Consider the following 19,162-nt stretch of genomic DNA (forward strand, 5'->3'; position numbering starts at 1 on the left):
TGAGAAAACCTATGACTCCCTGAGCATAATTTATACCAAAAGTCTCTGTTACAGTGATTCCCAAATATCAGGATTGGCATGCTAGAATAATCTTTAAGCTGGCTGCTTATACTGACCATCACACAATTCAGGGAGGTGCTACCTTGTCAAATCTCATTTTCTGTTCTTAAACCCCTTTGGTGTTTTGGGGAGGAAAACAAACTCATGACCACTCAGGGCAGGTTTCAGAGAGTAGAACATCCTGTAATGAGCATTTAAATACCCTACTAGAGGCAATCATTTCCTGAGATTTATCTGCTAGGGCTAAATTGCATTTGGGGAAGTTTTTTTTCACCTTTTCTAGTCTCTGTCCTAGATCAAAGGAAAAATTAATCATTTTGTAACTATTTCATTATGTGAATTCAATCTTACATATAATTTGCCATCTGTACCTTTCAAAGGTTTGTTTGGGATTTTCAATATTTATATCTGTGAGCATCAGCTGAGAAAAATATAGCCACCATGTAGGGAACTGATGGCAATAATCCTTCTACTCATTCATTTATTTATTCTCTACAAAAATGTATTAACTGCCTTCATGTTCCAGATACTCTCTTAGTTATTCAGGCTATAACACTGAACCAAACTAGTGAAAGTCCATCTGAATGGAAGTTAACAATCTACTAAGGGTAGACAGAACACAACTAAGCAAAATATGTAGCATTTCAGAGGTGATAAATGCTATGAAATAAAATAAAGGGGGATTTGCATACTGATGTTTAGATTAAAATTATTCACAATTATGAAAAGACGGAAGAAACCCATGTGACCATTAGCTATTGAAAGGGTAAACAGAATGTGATATATACACACAAAGGAATATTATTCAGCAGTAAAAAGAAATGAAATTCTGATACATGGAAAAACATGGATAAATCTTGAAGACATCTTGTTGAGTGAAAGAAGTCAGACACAAAAGGACAATTAATCTATGATCTCACTGATCTGAAATAATTAGAATAAGCAAACTAATGGAGTAAGATTCTAGAATACAGGTTACCATGAGCTGTGGTGGGTGTAGGGAATTAGGAATGAGTACTTAAAATGTACAAAGTTTCTAGTTGTGATGATGGAAGTCTTTTGGAAATGGGTGATGGTGATGGTATCACAATATTGTGAACATAATTAATAGCAGTGAAATATACATTTGAATGTGTTAAAAAGGGGAAATTTTTGGTTGTATATATATTACTAGAATAGAAATATAGAAACATAAAATAAAGTGGAGAAGAAGTGTTTGGAGTAGGGTTTGCTATTTGAGGAAGTGTGATTAGTGAAGGAATTCCTGAGAAGCTGATACTTAAGCAAAAACCAAAGGAAAGGGAGTAAGCCATTTAAGTAACTGGATGGGAAAATTTGTTGATGCAGATGGGCATACAGAGATGGGCAAGCTAGAGTGTGCAGGCATCTTCCCTTGCATCACCCTCAAAATGGCACAGACTGCGGTGTACAAGTTATACTCAGCACAAAGTAGGGCTGATCAATACCCAGAGAAGAGGCTCAGGGATGGCATAGGGTCAGGTGTGGGCAGAGGGATGGACATATCTCAAAGTGTAGAGGGTCTGTGATGAGCAGCACTTAGAGATGGAGTGCTCTTGGTGTGCTATTTGGGGTCAAAGACAAACCTCCACCTGTGGTACTGAGGGGGAAATATATAGCACTAAACACATACATTAAAAAGGAAGAAAGAGCCAAAACCAAAGAACTAATGGATCAACTGAAGAAGCTAGAAAATGAACAGCAAACCAACCCTAAACAAAGTAGAAGAAAAGAAATAATAAGTATTACAGCAGAAATAAATGACATAGAGAACTAAAAAAAATAAAGAGGATAAATAACACCAAAAGTTGGTTCTTTGAGAAGATCAACAGGATTAACAAGTCTCTAGCTAGACTGACAAAATCAAAAAGACAGAAGACCAGTATAAACAAAATAATGAATGAGAAAGGTGACATTACTGTGGATCCTGAAGAAATTAAAAAAAACTATAAGAGGATACTATGAATAACTCTATGGCAACAAACTGGATAATGTAGAGGAAATGAACAATTTCTCAGAACATATGAATAACCTGGACTGCTCAGAGAAGACACAGAAGACTGCAACCAACCAATCAAAAGCAAAGAGATCCAGTCATTGAAAAGCTTCCCACAAATAAATGTCCAGGGCCAGATGGTTTTACAGGGGAATTCTACCAAACTTCCCAAAAAGAACTGACACCAAGCTTACTTAAACTCTTTCAAAACTTAAAAGGAAGTGGAACACTACCTAACTCATTTTATGAAGCTATTGATCTAATACCAATACCAGGCAAGGATGCTACAAAAAAGGAAAACTACAGGCCTATCTCCCTAATGAATATAGATGCAAAAATTCTCAACAAAATACTTGTGAATCAAATCAAAGACACATTTAAAAAATCAAACACCATGAACAAGTGGGGTTCATTGCAGGCATGCAGGAATGGTTCAACATAAGAAAATCAATCAATGTATTACAACACATTAACAAACCAAAAGAGAAAAATCAAATGATCATCTCAACAGATGCCGAAAAAACATTCAGCAAAATCCAACATCCCTTTTTGATTAAAAAACACTTCAAAAGGTAGGAATTGAAGGAAATTTCCTCAATATGATAAAAAGCATATATGAAAAGCCCACAGTCAGCATAGTCCTCAATGGTGAGAGACTGAATGCCTTCCCTCTAAGATCACAAACAAGACAAGGATGCCCACTGTCACCACTATTATTAAACACTGTGCTGGACGTGCTAGCAAGTACTATCTGGCAAGACAAAGAAATAAAAGGCATCCAAATTGGAAAGGAAGATGTAACACTGGCATTGTTTCCAGATGACATGATTTTATATCTGGAAAACATTGAGGAATTGATGATACAGCTACTAGAGCTAATAAACAAATTTAGCAAAGTAGCAGGATACAAGATTAATGCACATAGTCAGTAATGTTTCTATATGCTAGAAATGAACAAATTAAAGACACAAGAAAAAGATACCATTTTCAATAGCAACTAAAAACATATCAAGTACATAGGAATAAAGTTAAACAAAGAGGTAAAAGACCTATACAAAGAAAACTACATAACTCTACTAAAAGAAATAGATGGGGACCTTAAAAGATGGAAAAATATTCCACATTCATGGATAGGAAGGCTAAATGTCATTAAGATGTCAATTCTATCCCAACTCATCTACAGATTCAAAGCAATCCCAATCAAAATTCCAACAACCAACTTTGCAGACTTGGAAAAGCTAGTTATCAAATTTGTTTGGAATGGGAAGATGCTTTGAATTGCTAAAGACCCTCTAAAAAAGAAAAATGAAGTGGGAGGACTTACACTTCCTGACTTTGAAGCTTATTATAAAGTGGCAGTTGGCAAATAGCACGGTACTGGCAAAAAGATAGACATATTGATCAAACTGAGAATTTGGAGATAGACCCCCAGATCTATGGCTGACTGATTTTTGATAAGGCCCCCAAGGCCCCTGAAATGGGACATTGTCCTTTCAACAAATTGGGCTGGGAGAATTTGATATCCATATCCAAAAGAATAAAAGAGGACACCTACCTCACACCCTACACAAAAATTAACTCAAAATGTATCAAAGATCTCAATATAAAAGACAGTCCCATAAAACTCCTATAAGATAATGTAGGGAAACATCTTCAAGACCTTTTATTAGGTGGCCACTTCCTGGACATTACTCCAAAAGCACAAGTAACAGAAGAAAAAATAGATAAATGGGAACTCCTCAAGCTTAGAAGTTTCTGTACCTCAAAGCAATTTCTCAAAAAGTTGAAGAGGCAGCCAACTCAATGGGAAAAAATTGTGGAAACCATGTATCTGACAAAAGACTGATATCTTGCATATATATGAAGAAATCCTACAACTCAAGTACAATAGTACAGACAGCTCAATTATAAAATGGGCAAAAGATATGAAAAGACAGTTCTCTGAAGAGAAAATATAAATGGCTGAGAAACACATGAAAATATGTTCAGCTTCACTAGCTATTACAGAGATGCAAATTAAGACCACCGAAAGAATCCATCTCACACCAATTAGAATGGCTGCCATTAAACCAACAGGAAATTACAAATGCTGGAGAGGATGTGGAGAAATTGGAACACATTCATTCTTGGTAGGACTGTACACTGTTTCAGCCACTCTGGAAGTCAGTCTGGCACTTCCTTAGAAAACTAGTTATAGAGTTATCCTTCAATCCCGTGATTGTACTTCCCAGTATATACCTGGAAGATCTGAAAGCAGTGACATGAACAGATATCTGCATGTCAATGTTGATAGCAGCATTATTCACAATTACCAAGAGATGGAAACAACCCAAATGTCCTTCAACAGATGAGTGGATAAATTAAATGTGGTATACACACATGATGCAATATGATGCATGCAGCTGTAAGAAGGAGTGATGTCATGAAACAAGACAACATGGATGAACCTTGAAGACATAATGCTGAGTGAAGTAAACCAGGCAGAAAAATAGAAATATTATATGCTACCACTAATGTGAACACTGAAAAACATAAAACAAATGGTTTATAATGTAGAATGTAGGGGAACTAGTGATAACAATTAAGGAAGAGAGAATGATAAACCAACAAGAAGAGATAAGCTATTGTGGGTAAATTTAACGTTCTGGGAATGTCCAGGAATGACTATGGTCTGTTAAATTCTGATGGGTATAATAGGAACCAGTTCACAGATATGTTGCTATATTAGGTTATTTTCTTGGAGTAGAGTAGGAACATGTTGGAAGTAAAGTAGTTATCTTAGGTTAGTTGTCTTTTTCTTACTTCCTTTTTATGGTTTGTTTGAAATGTTTTATTTTATTGTATGTTTTTTTAAAAATTTTTGATATATTTGATTTTAAAAAAGTCAATTAAAAAAACAATGAAACGTATGCAGAGCCCCCTTGAGAAACTGGTGGAGAATGCAGGGTGTTGGGCTTTCCCACCTTGAAGGTTGCTGATGTGCTTGCAGACATTGGGGCTGGTGGTTTGATGGGCTGAGCCCTCTATCACAGGACTTGCCCTTGGGAAGACTGTGACTAAAAAGGAGAGGCTAGGCCTCCCTGTAAGTGTGCCTAAGAGCCTCCTCCTGAGTGCCTCTTTTTTGCTAAGATGTGACCCTCTCTCTCTAGGTAAGCCAACTTTGCAGGTGAAATCACTGATCTCCCTCCTACATGGGACATGACACCCAGGGGAGTGAATCTCCCTGGCAACTTGGAATATGACTCCCATGGAGGAATCTACACCCAGCATCATGGGATGTAGAACATCTTCTTGACCAAAAGGGGAATGTGAAAGGAAATGAAATAAGATTCAGTGGCAGAGAGATTCCAGAAAGAGCTAAGATGTCACTTTGGTGGGCACTCTTTCACACAATATAGACAACCTTTTTTATGTTCCAATGAATTGGCAAAGCTAGCAGTAAATATCTGAAACTACCAAACTACAACCCAGAACTCATGAATCTTGAAAACAATTGTATAAAAATGTAGCTTATCAGGGGTGACAATGTGACTTGGAAAGCTGTGTGAACCACACACTCCCCTTTGTCTAGTTTATAGATGGATGAGTAGAAAAATGAGGGAAGAAAAATAAAGTGCACCCAGTGTTCTTTTTTGCTTTAATTGTTTTTGCCCTTTAATTTTTGTTCTTACTTTTCTTGTGTGTGTGTTTGTGAAAATGTCAAAGATTAACTTTGGTGATGAATGCACAACTATATAATGGTACTGTAAACAATTGAATGTATGCTTTGTTTTGTATGACTGTATGGTATGTGAATATATCCAAATAAAATTAATTAAAAAAGAAAGCCATAAAGAAGAAAACCAAGTCTTTCCAAAAAAAAAAAAAAAAAAACTGATCTCCAAACTAGGCCTCCTTAGTAAAATGGGGGCTCCTTGATAGCTCCTTATGGTGCCACATGGAACTACAAGTGGTCAGGAGTGAAGGCACTCAGGACCAAGTTTCAATCTCTGTAAAATTTCTATTTCTTTGTGTCAGTGACCTAAAGAACTTCACCCCAATCTACATATAATTTAGCAGAACGGAGCTGGGAGACATTTAATGTTGAGTTTGTCAGTTTGATGCATTATGTCCCCAAAAATACTAGGTTCTTTGTTGTAATCTTGTGTGTACAGACATATTAGTATTGATTAGGTTGGAATCTTTGGATTAAGTGGTTTCCATGGAGTTGTGACCCACCCAAATGTAGGTGATAACTCTGGATTATTTCCATGGACGTGTGGCCCCATGCATTGAACATGGGTCTGATTTAATCACAGGAGTAGTTTAAAAAAAGAGTAATGGTGGGAGGGGGCAAGATGGTGGCATAGAGAGGAGTGGAATTTAGTTAGTCCCCTGGACCATCTATTAAACAACCAGGAACACCTAGTAAATAATTTGGAATAACTGCTGGGGGACCACCATGACTACTCACACATCATATGTCAACCTGGATTGGGAGGAATGCCTGAGATTGCAGCATGATATCTCTAAATAAAATCTGGGGAACTATACCAGGATCCCTCTCCTACAACAGCAGGCTGAGCTGCAAAATCTCACTGTTGTAGAAAACAGCATTCCCAGACCAACCAAATATAGCTCCATCTAGCTCCAACTGGGGTTTTAATTAACAAATGTGGATTGCCAAATACAAGCTACAACCCCCTAACAAGAAGACAGAGGCTTTTAGTGATGACTGATGTTAAAGTACCAGAAGACTCCTTTGTCTTGGGTGTGGTATCACAGAAGACCAGGTGTTACCTCTGACTGATGGGTGAAACTGTAGGGCTGTGGACTGGCTCTGCAAGGGGGCTTTCTCTTCCTTTCTCTCTCAATCTGAGGGGCTCAGTGGAGATAGCCTCAGCCATTTTCAGTTCACAGCACTAAGACCTGGACAAGGGTAGGGGAAACAGAATCAGAGAGACAAAGGAGCTATTCAAATGCAGATGAAAACTCCCTAAGAGGTGTGTCTTTCCTAAGAAGAAGAAGGTGGGCCCAGCTCTATTACAAGTCTTTCCTTCAGAACCAGACCCCAGGACTTGAGGGAAAACAGCCAAAAGAGAAACTAAAGGACCACAACTCCTTACACTAGTCGGGAGGGACAGGCTGACAGACACTACCTGCTATACAGGTTAGGTAAAGCACAGAAGCTAGAGACCTTACAGAAAAGTCTGTCAATCTCTAAGACACACCTACAGTGAGTCTTGAAACTGAATATAACCCCATTCTCAGATCTGAACACTTTATGTCTTGGGAAAATCTGATTGGGGTAGCCAAGAAAAGCAGATGCCTAGAAAACAGAAAACTACAATCTACTCTAGGAAAAATCAAGACATGGCCCAGTCAAAGAGCAAACTTACACCCCAATTAGGAAACAGGTGAGATATTGTTTCATTTTAATGAAAAAATCAATTAAAGATTTTCAAATAAGTATGCTAAATCACATAAAAAAACCAAATCAATGAGTTCAGGGAAGATATGGCAAAAGAGATGGAAACAATAAAGAAAACCCTGGGCAAATATAAGGTAGAAATCAAAAGTTTGAAAAGACAAGTGGCAGAATCTATGGAAACAAAAGGCAGAGCAAAAGAGATGAAAAACACAATGGAGACATATAAGAGCAGATGACAAGAAGCAGAAGAAAACACTCAGGAACAGAAAACAAGCCACCTGAAATCCTATACACAAAAGAACAGATAAGGAAAAAAATGGGGAAACATGAGCCAATTCTCAGGGAGTAGAATGACAACATGAAGTGCATGAATATACATGTCATGGGTGTCTCAGAAGAAGAAGAGAAGGGAAAAGGGCAAGAAGCAATAATGAAGGAAATAATCAATGAAAATTTCCCATCTTTTATGAAAAACAAAATTACAGATCCAAGAAGCACACCATACCCCAAACAGAATAGATCCAAATAGACCTATGCCAAGACACCTAATAATCACATTATCAATTGTCAATGACAAAGAGAATTCTGAAAGTAGCAAGAGAAAAGTGATCCATCATATACAAGAGAAGCTTGATAAGACTATATGTGGATTTCTTAGTAAAAACCATGAGGGTAGGAGGGAAGTGGTGTGGTATATTTAATAAATGAAAAGAGAAAAATTGCCAACCAAGAATCCTATATTTGGCCAAACTGTTCTTCAAATATGAGGGAGAATTTAAAATATTCTCTGACAGACAATGAGAGAGCTTGTGAACAAGATACCCACTCTACAGGAAATACTAAAGAGACCACTACAGACAGATAGGTAAAGACAGGGCTGAGAGGTTTGGAACACAATTTTGGGTGATGGTAGGATGGAAATGTAAGTATATTGAACAAAGATGACTGTGAGTATGGTTGAAAGTGGAAGGGTAGAAGCATGAGGGACACTAGAAGGAAAGAGAAAGATGAAGACTTGGACTGTATAACTCAGGGAAACCTAGAGTGGTCAACAATTGTGATAAAAGGTACAAACATGTTTTCACATGAGGGAGAACAAATGAATGTCAACTTTGCATGGTGTTAAAAATTGAGGTGGTATTGAGGAAAAGTATAATCAATGCAAACTAGACTATAGTTATCAGAAATTATATTATACTTCCTCAATGTAACAAAGACAACATACCAAAGCTAAATGCCTATAAGTGGGGGGCATAAGAAAGGGACATGGGACTCCTGGCAGTGGTGATGTCTGACTCTTTTATTCTACTTTAGTTTAATCCTATTTTCCTTTTGTTGCTTTTTAAGTGTCATTTTTCTTTCTTTTTCTTTTGTCTCTACCTTCTTTCACTCTTTCTCCTTCTTTGTGGAAGAAATGGAGATGTCCTTATAGAGATAGTGGCGATGGTGGTGAATACATAAATAGGTGACTATAAAGAGAACCATTGGTTGTTTAATTAGGACAGAAAGCATGGTAGGTGAACAAAACTGTCTTAAAAATGGATTGATGGATGAACCTTGAGGGCACTATATTGAGTGAAATATGTCAAACACAAAAGGACAAATATTGTATGGTCTCACTAATATGAACTAATTATAATATGCAAACTCATAGACATGAAATATAGGTTACCAGGGTATAGAATGAGGCTAAGAATGGGGAACAGTCACTTATTATGAGCAGAATGTTTAATTATGTTGAACTTAAGTGTTTGGAAATGGACAGAGATGAAGGTAGCACATTATTGTGAGAATAACAAACAGTGCTGAATGGTGTGTGAATATGATGGAAATGGGAAGCTAAGGGTCATGTGGTCACCAGAAAGAAAGTTGGACGTTAAAATATGGGAATGTATAAAACAGTGAAACTCATGGTTGACAATTTCCATGATTAATTGTACAAATATTAGAAATCTCTTTCATGAGCTAGAACAAATATATGACACTATAATGAGAAGTTAATAATAGAGACAGAGTCCATTACCTTACTCACCAAGTACATCCAGAGCCTCAAGAGGAAAATTCAGAAATTTGTAGAAAATTTGGAGCAAGAAATGAAGTACCAGCCTTCCTATGGTGACAAGATTTCCAGTCCTGAAATCCTGAAATGGATGAATGATTTGGCTAAAGGTTATAAACAACACAAAGAACTAAAGCTGAAGCTGAATCTGAAAGAAGAACAAGGGAGTGCTCCCAAATATCCATCTAGAAACCTGCTCTGTGGACAATCCGCAGTCCCAGAGAGAATGGGAAGTCAGAAGCTGCAGTCCCTGAACTGACCTCTGGAGAGAAGACCACCCATTCCATGTTCACACACCTGAAGTAGAAGAGAGAGCATCTTCCTCACCAGGAGAATGCTATGGTAACTAAGCAAGTAAAGTACCTCATAAATCCTCCTTATGACTGATATAGAATTAACAAGAAATTCTTGTGAACACCTTCCCTTAACCCAAAATTTTAAAAAGAGGACTCTGATGAAGATTGTCCCCAGGGAAGACAGCAGTCCTCTTTGATCCAGCATCTCACCTTCTTGTTAGCAACCACCATACCTAATCTCATGAGACTGTGTTAGTGCCCTGCTGCCAGATGAAAAGAAAAAAGTCAAACAGCCAGCCGTCTTCATGTTCAATTTAATGAGGACACCACACCTGTACTTCTTGACCATCTCCAAGAAACTAGATCTGACAAGAAGAGACTTCAGAAAGACTTATGAGGCTTTGAAGTATGGTTTTTTAAACAAGCAGGAGGAAGTCCACAAAAGGAAGACAAGATCCTGATGGCAGATGAATACTATAAACATAAGCACATAAAAAACAAAGTGGGGCTGTTTTCTTTGGAAAGAACTGCAGCAATCCCTGTTTTTCTGATCAGTCTCTATATAGAAAACATCTCTGAGCTTTTACTCCAGAACTGTGGAAAAATCACATTGGCCATTTCCAGGTGACACCACTGCATTACATGCAAGCAGAGGATGAGATGACAGTTTTGTCTTCCTGGCTTCTGCTTCACAGCTTGGAATCTCTGCCTATGAGCAAGCTGGGGTGTGGGTGACAAAAGCTTCAGTGCTTTGGGTCTGTTGGTCCTGGGATGGGGTCTCTGCCCACAAGTGCAAGCTAGGTGGAGGAAGGAACCCCCAACTTTTTGGCCAATTTCACCTCAATTTCTTCCCCTATTAACTAAGATCTGACATGATTGAGAAATACTGGTGACCCACTCTTCTCATGGAGATATTGTAGACTGTGACAGGGCTGGGGGAGAAAGAGCAGCACCTTCTTGGACATCCCTGTACATACATAATGGGTGGGAGTGGCTTGTGACTCAAGTGTCACAGACTCTGGCTGTTTTCAGATAAAATGTTTTGGGATAAATGTTTTCTCATTTTCTGTATGCTCTTAGAATAATTTACAGAGACATTAAATGTTTCCTTATTTTTAACAATCATATGTTTCACTGCAGAGCATATTTGCAAAGCTTCTCAGGCCACTATTTCAGATGAGAGGATAATATATTTGAAAGTGTCTTACCTGGCACATAAGTGTTCCTTTCCTTATTAGAGCATGGGAGCTTTGAGAAAATTCTTCATATGAATAACATGCATTTTTTAAAGAACTAACAAATATAAGAGTAAACATTTCCAAAGTACCTTCCTAGATGCTGTCTCTTTTAATCCTCACTCACATGATACAGACAAAGTAAGGATTATTTTTCTATATTTTTGCAAATGAGGAAACAGACTTAGGAACATAATGTGATATAGTGAGTGGAGTCCATCTCAGCCTTTAAGGTCTCACACCCCATCATATCCCTGCATGCCTATAGTGCAAAGCACCACTGTTGACTCTGTGGCAGGCTACTGGAGCTGGGACATGCTTCCTTGGACCACGGTCTCTGGATCTGGATCTTATCTCAATCTTAAGTATCAGTATGACCATGGATATCCAATTGCTGATGTTACAAACCTCATTCCTGGGTTCAGATGAAGCAATGGGGAAAAGAGCAATTTCCTTTCTGTTTAATAATGGGTTTGAAAGGTCATTAAAGGGAGGAGGCACATGGCATTGTAAACTGAGGTATAATTCTGAGATTAATGCCATTTTTTCTACTATTTCCTTGAGGAAAACTTGTACAGTAAACATGGGCAAGAGCTGCAGGTGGGGAAATACAAACTAAAGGGGATTCATTCTCAATATGTCACTGTATCTGTCTGCTCATAAATCCTCTTCCATATTCCCCAGAGCTTCAATTGAAGAAGTTCTGTAAATGAACTTAGTTCCTTGTTGATGAAACTCATGGGGTTGAAATATGTGTAGTTAATATTGCCTTCTGCAATGCAGGTGCCCTAAAAGGGGACAAATTCAGGAATGTCTCCCTATCCACTTTGGCAAAAGATGAAATTTTAGTAGTAGTTATATAAAATTGGATACAAATGTATGGTATACTGGGAGAAGTATTCTCTAAATTCTTAACTGACATTGCAGCAGATACAAGAGCAGAGAACTTGTGTAGCTGTAATATGATCACTGAACTTTAAGGACATATCTGACCATGTTTCAATGCTGTCACCAGGGACACTAAGAGTATTTATGAAGACATCAGGCAAATGCTGGCTGAAGATCAAAGCCAAGCATGTATAGAAAGGGACAAGTATCACTTAAATATTCATGTCCACAACCTGCTCATTCTATCCCTATCCCTTTGGCTTTCCAAGGAAGACTCTCCTTGGGTACCTGCTGGATGCCTCAGAATTTAAAAAGGCAGAATGAGGATGGAGGTTATATTGAAAGACACTCCTCTAGAGGTAGAAAAAGAATACAACCTGGAAAGTAGATGTTGAAATTGATTTAAGAGCCTTTTAGCCTAAATTTAAAAGGTATATATTTTTTTCATTTTTATTGAGATTGTTCAGATACCATACAATTATCCAAAGATCCAAAGTGTACAATCACTTGCCCCTGGGTACCCTCATACAGCTGTGCATCCATCACCACACTTAATTTTTGTTCAATTTTTAGAAAATTTTCATTACTCCAGACAAGAAATAAAGTGAAAGATGAAAAAAGAAAAAAAGAAAGGAAACTCAAATCCTCCCCTATCCCTAACCAACCCCCCTCAATTGTTGACTCATGGTATTGGTATAGTACATTTGTTACTGTTTGTGAAAAAATGTTGAAATACTGCTAACTGTAGTATATGGTTTGCAATAGGTATATATTTCTTCCCTATATGCCCCTCTATTATTAACTTCTAATTATATTGTCATACATTTGCTCTGGTTCATGGAAATGATTTCTAGTATTTGTACAGTTAATCATGGACATTGCCCACCATAGGATTCAGTTTTATACATTCCCATCTTTTGACCTCCAACTTTCCTTCTGGTGACATATATGACTCTGAGCTTCCCCTTTTCACCTCATTCACACACCATTCGGTGCTGTTATTTATTCTCATCTCTTCTTGCTACTGACACCTTTGTTCATTTCCAAACATTTAAGTTCATCCTAATTGAACATTCTGCTCAAACTAAGCAATCACTCCCCATTCTTAAGCATCATCCTATATCTTGGTACCTTATATTTCATGTCTATGAGTTTACATATCATAATTAGTCCCTATCAGTGAGACCCTGCAATAATTGTCCTTATGTGTCTGGCTAATTTCACTCTGTATATTGCCCTGGAGGTTTTGTCATCAACCCATTTTCTTTAATATGGTTTTTTTCACTCACCATACATTCCATCCCAAGTAAATAATCAATGGTTTTCTGTATGGTCATACATTTATGTGTTCACCACCTTCACCACTATCTATATAAGGGCATCTACATTTCTTCCACAAGGTAGGAGGGAGAGTCAAAGAAGGTAGAGAGGCAAAAGAAAGAGGAAAAAAATGACATCTAGGAAGTAGCAAAAGGAAAAATAATCTTAAATCAAAGTAGAATAAAGAATCAGACAATATCACCAATGCCAAGTGTCTAACATGCCTCCCCTATCCCCCCTCCTATCTGCATTTACCTTGTTATATCATCTTTGTTACATTAAAGGAAGCATAATACAATGATTCTATTAGTTACAATCTCTAGTTTATGCTGATTGCACCCCTCCCCCAATGCCTCCCCATTTTTAACACCTTGGAAGGTTGACATTTGCTTGTTCTCCTTCATAAAAGAACATATTTGTACATTTTATCACAATTGTTGAACACTCTAGAATTCATCAAGTTACACAGTCCCAGTCTTTATCTTTCCTCCTTTCTTGTGGTGTCTCACATGCTCCCCACCTTCCTCTCTCAACCATATTCATAGTTATCTTTGTTCAGTGTACTTACATTGTTGTGCTACCATCTCCCAAAACTGTGTTCTAAACCATGCACTCCTGTCTTCTATCACCCTGTAGTGCTCCCTTTAGTATTTCCTGTAGGACAGGTGTCTTGTTCACAAAGTCTGTCATTGTCTGTCAGAAAATATTTTGAGCTCTCCCTCATATTTGAAGGACAGCTTTGTTGGATATAGGATTCTTGGCTGGCAGTTTTTCACTTTCAGTATCTTAAATATATCATACATCTTCCTTCTTGCCTCCATGGTTTCTGCTGAGAGATCCGCACATAGTCTTATTAAGCTTCCTTTGTATGTAGTGGATCACTTTTCTCTTGCTGCTTTCAGGATTCTCTCTTTGTCTTTGACATTTGATAATATGATTATTAAGTGTCTTGGCATAGGCCTATTCATATCTCTTCTGTTTGGAGTACGCTGTGCTTCTTGGGTCTGTAATTTTATGTCTTTCATAAGAGATGGGAAATTTTCATTAATTATTTCCTCTTATTGCTTCTTCCCCTTTTCCCTTCCCTTCTCTTTCTGGACACCAATGATACATACATTATTGTACTTTGTTTCATCCTTGAGTTCCCAGAGACATTGCTCATATTTTTTCATTCTTTTCTCCATCTGCTCTTTTGCGTGTAGGCTTTCAGGTTTTTGTTCTCCAGTTCCTGAGTGTTTTCTTCTGCCTCTTGAGATCTGCTGTTGTATGTTTCCATTGTGTCTTTCACCTCTTGTGTTGTGCCTTTCATTTCCATAGATTCTACTAGTTGTTTTTATGAACTTTTGATTTCTGCCTTATATATGCCCAGTGTTTCCTTCACAGCTTCTATCTCTTATGCAATATCTTCTCTAAACTTTTTGAATTGATTTAGCATTAGTTGTTTAAATTCCTGTATCTCAGTTGAAGTGTACATTTGTTCCTTTGACTGGGCCATAACTTTGTTTTTCTTAGTGTAAGTTGTAATTTTCTGTTGTCTAGGCATGGTTTCCTTGGTTATCCAAATCAGGTTTTCCCAGACCAGAACAGGCTCAGATCCCAGAGGGAAGAAATATTCAGTATCTGGTTTCCCTGTGGGTGTGTCTTAGAAAATTTCTTCACCCTGTGATGCTTCAGGTCACTGTGCTTTTCTGCCCAGCAGTTGATGCCTATTAGCCTATAATTCTTGACTGGTGTGAGGAGGTCAAAAAGTATAATTTTTGGATAGCATACATTTGGGGAAGAAATAGGATTTTAAGGGAGCAGCTGCTTCTCAAGGGAATGATTATCACAATGAGTCTAGTGAAAGCCAAGCACCCCCAATTCATGTTTCTAGAGCACCTCCTGTTTCTTAAATTGTATATACACTCTCTCTTTTGTTTTGTCCAAAACCAAAATGTTAATTAGCATAAACTTATTCCCAAGATTTTTCTTTCCTGTTTGACTTCCTGTCATACATTATTTTCCATTGGTATTCTGGGGGCTCTATTTCTCTTCTTTCACATCTGCAAAGAGAATGTTCACTGTCTATGACCCATTCTAGGGTCACAAAAAGAAATTTTTGTAAGGTTCCTAGTGAAGATATATTTCAGGCTTAAGGGAAGTTGGGTAAGTTGACATAAAACACTCTCTTTAGCCTTGAGATTCCATGAATCTTGGATTCTATGGTCTACTGAAGTAATGCAATATAATCCACTTCCCTCCTCATCTGTCCACCAATGAAATGAAGTTGGCAGAGACCTGAGTGATTTACAACTTCCTTGAGTGGATAAAGAATTCAGGTTTTGGTAACTACTGATCTTTATGATATTTTTATGGAGCCTGAAAATTACTGACCTATTATTTTCAATTTCATCTCCTGTAAAACACCTTGCATCTGATTTCCATCCACTTCAGACACATGAAATTCTTTCTTAACAGTGTTCCATTGGGGAGAAAAGAAAATCTGACTAATATGTTGGAAATGCCTTCCAACAGGTTTACCAAGTTTTGAAAGTGGCATTCATTCATTGACTGTGTTTGCCCAAGTTACTATATTCTTTACCTTCTTAATCTGTCAGCCCTGCCATCTAGAGGAGCTTCAGAAATAACCCACAGCAGGGAGGCAGGGTTTCCTACAGACTCACCACCATAGTCCCAGTAGTAGTCCAGTTTGGAACCTTCAGGTGACCATATCTCTACTCAGATAAGCAGTTTCTTTTTCATAACTTCCTTTCCTGATAATTAGACTTCTCCCCAGTAGTATTCTTCAGCCTCTGAAGCACATGTCCAAAGCTGAATTCTTGTGTCACTCCTAACTTGCTTTTCTATCTTCCATTAGTTCCTTTTTATCCAAGCCTATTCTCCACACAATCTCCAGAGTAAATTGTAGATTTCAGAACAGATTGTCATTCTTCAGCATCAACTATTTCAAAGGCTTTCCCCTTGCTTTTAGGATAAAAATACAACTTCTTTCCAGAAAACCAAGGTTTCCCATGGTCTACTCCACCCTCAGCTTCCAACCACACAAAGCTTGCTGTTGTTCTTATCCTTGTTTTTTTTTTTGCCGCAGTGTCTTTGCTCCACTGTTCCATCTCTCTGGAATGCTGATCCACTATTCTTTACTTGATTGTTTTATATCACCTCATATTTTGCCCTAAGAAGCCTTCCTAAAATCTATACTCTCAGTTCTATGTCTAAATTCCCCATTAGGTATTTTCTCTTTCCATAATATTCTCTGAAGAACTTTATCACTGAATTTACCACATTGTGTTGTAGTTTTCTGTTTAAATGCCTGTCTCATTATCTAGATGGTCAAGACTTTGAAGAAGTTGGTAATGTCATATTTATATTTTCATCCCTAGAGTCCAGCACAGGGAATGTTACATAATGGGACTCAACAATCATTTGTTAAATGAATGAGTGAAACATTGAGTGATCACATAACTCAGATCTACTTTTTCTGTCATGACTCTTCCCTGCTCCCCCACCCCACTGACATACTTGACAGTAATTTGTGCCTCATCTCCCAGTGCAGACACACAAAAGGAAATTGGCCAGCATTTGCTGAATCCACAAAACTATTACTCAGACTGATAACATGGACTAAAGGGGAAGACATAAATAAAGGCCAACCAAATTGTCTGTGCCCAGCAGAGGCAGGAGTGAAATTGTTCTCATGAGCCCATTGGCTGCTTTCAAGTTGACACATTTACTATTGATTTGTCTCAAAATGAACTGAGTGCTCTCTCAAAATTTTCATTAGTCCTCTGCTTCATGCATGAATCCCATGTCTGCCACACCATCATGTTTTAGACCACTTTCCTGCTTTCTATCCTTCAGGCTCATTTACACTGCATGCTCTCCTTTATACTGCATGCTCTCCCATCAGCTCTCTGAGTAGTTGCACTGTCTACCTGGCTCTGCATACTGCCTCAGGTGGAGTAGCACCAACTGAGTTAGAACTGCTGGTATCCACCTATTTTTCAGTTGATTTGATCCACCTGCATTCAAACATCTTCACTGTGTTATCAATATTATATGCTATATTATAAAATAATTTGATTCTCACATTTGATTTTAAATTTTATTATGAATGAAATAAACACATAAAAGAATATTATGTGTGTGTGTATATATATATATATATATACACACACACACATACATATATCAGTTTAAATGCTAATGATAATCCAGGAAACATGCAGATATCAAACAGCCAAAATAAACAATAGGACATTACAAAGCTTTTGAAGTTTCCTGCCCCAATTGTACTCGACTCCCCACACAAAGAAGTAGCCATCATTCTGAAAATTATTTCTTTGCCTTTCTTTATCATATAAACACATCATATATGTTAATCTAAATAGCATACTGTTTAGTTTTACATTTCTTTTTTAATTTTAGAGATTTTTATTATCCAAATTTTATAATGATACTCTACACTATTATAACCAAAGGGTAGTGACCCTTTGATATATAGAAACAAACCTTGAGTTCCAGATGCTTTCACTTTTAAAACTTCTTAGATGAAACTCCTACTACAGTTGATTTTATAGATGACAAGCTAAACAATACTAGAAATATAATTAAATATAATAAATTGACTTATAAGATTCATATTATACAATATACAATTATAAAATACACTAAAAATTATAACCTTTCAAATTTACAGTTGAGTCATTTTATAATTCCTTAATAGAGTAAAACAAAAAGGAACAAAATAAGGTATGCATTAATAGAATCAAACTAAAGAAACCAGATAAGACAAAAAGATCTTGCTACGGTTATGATTTTCAAAGTAGACTCAAAGGAAGGAGGAGAAAACTGCAAGTGAAACATTTGTTTCCAGGTTATATACACAGTACTGGTAATCTGGAAACTGGTGTTGATACATTCTTGGTATCAGTGGAGATCAGTGTTGGGTCAAGGAAGTCCCTTAGCAAATGGGCTCTTGGGGAGCTTCCTCTTCAGTTTCCAAAATGGTGGGAAGGATGGGCTGTCCTAGTCTCAGAAACTTCCTCCTTGGACTCCTTCATAACTTCTGACTTTTGACAGGAGGGTAATGTGGAAGACCAGAGCCTGGGTAAGCTGCTACTTTATCAGGTGAGAGGGTTGAATGAGAAGAAGCTGTTGAGCTACTTCTGCCTGTGCAAGGAGCCCCAAGAGCAGCTCTGTCTTGATCTCCTGTGGCACCTGCTGCATTAGGAGGGGTCAGCAAGTATGGAGGGACTCCCAGGTGTGGCAACTGGTTGATAAAGGCTATGCCCTGTAAGTCTGATGCTTCTCCATCCTTGCAGATCTACTAGTGCAGATGGTTCCTGGATGTGCTTTCAGGACTCCATGAAAAGCTCCATTTGGAACATCAGGGATTGAAAGATAATTTTCAGAAGCTTTATATTCTTCCTCAATTAATTTTTGTGTTATGCATGTATTTTCTTTTCTCAATTGATATAAGTTTCTCTCAGCTATCAGATCTCTTACCCCCATATCATGAGATTTCCTCTCCTGGGATACAAGAATGCTTTGGTAATACCCAGTGATTCTATTGAACTTTTCTGAAACAATTTCCGCTTGAATTTTATAAGTTTTCACCTCTTCACACCTCTTGCTATTATTTTTATTTCCTTTGAAAAAATCATCCTCCACCTTTTTGGGGTAAATTCTCTTTAAATTGAACATTGAATAAAAATTTGTTTCTTTTTCTTGATGATGTTTGGGATGGATTTGATGTTTCTGCTGGAGATTTTGCCTCTCCCTTTCCAAATGGGTGAATTCTAACTGAGCAAGGCCTTTTCAGTTTGGGATCTTTCTATGTGATTGTTAAGTACACTGATTATTTTAGTTTCTTCTTTTAGT

General features: G+C 37.5%; 1 pseudogene; it reads left to right on the top strand.

The window, feature by feature from the left end:
• Window positions 1-8,927: 8,927 nt before the first annotated feature.
• Window positions 8,928-18,511, top strand: LOC119532660 (annotated as a pseudogene).
• Window positions 18,512-19,162: the final 651 nt, after the last annotated feature.

The sequence above is a fragment of the Choloepus didactylus genome, chromosome 4 (genome assembly GCF_015220235.1).
Source record: "Choloepus didactylus isolate mChoDid1 chromosome 4, mChoDid1.pri, whole genome shotgun sequence".
Taxonomy (NCBI): Eukaryota; Metazoa; Chordata; class Mammalia; order Pilosa; family Megalonychidae; genus Choloepus; species Choloepus didactylus.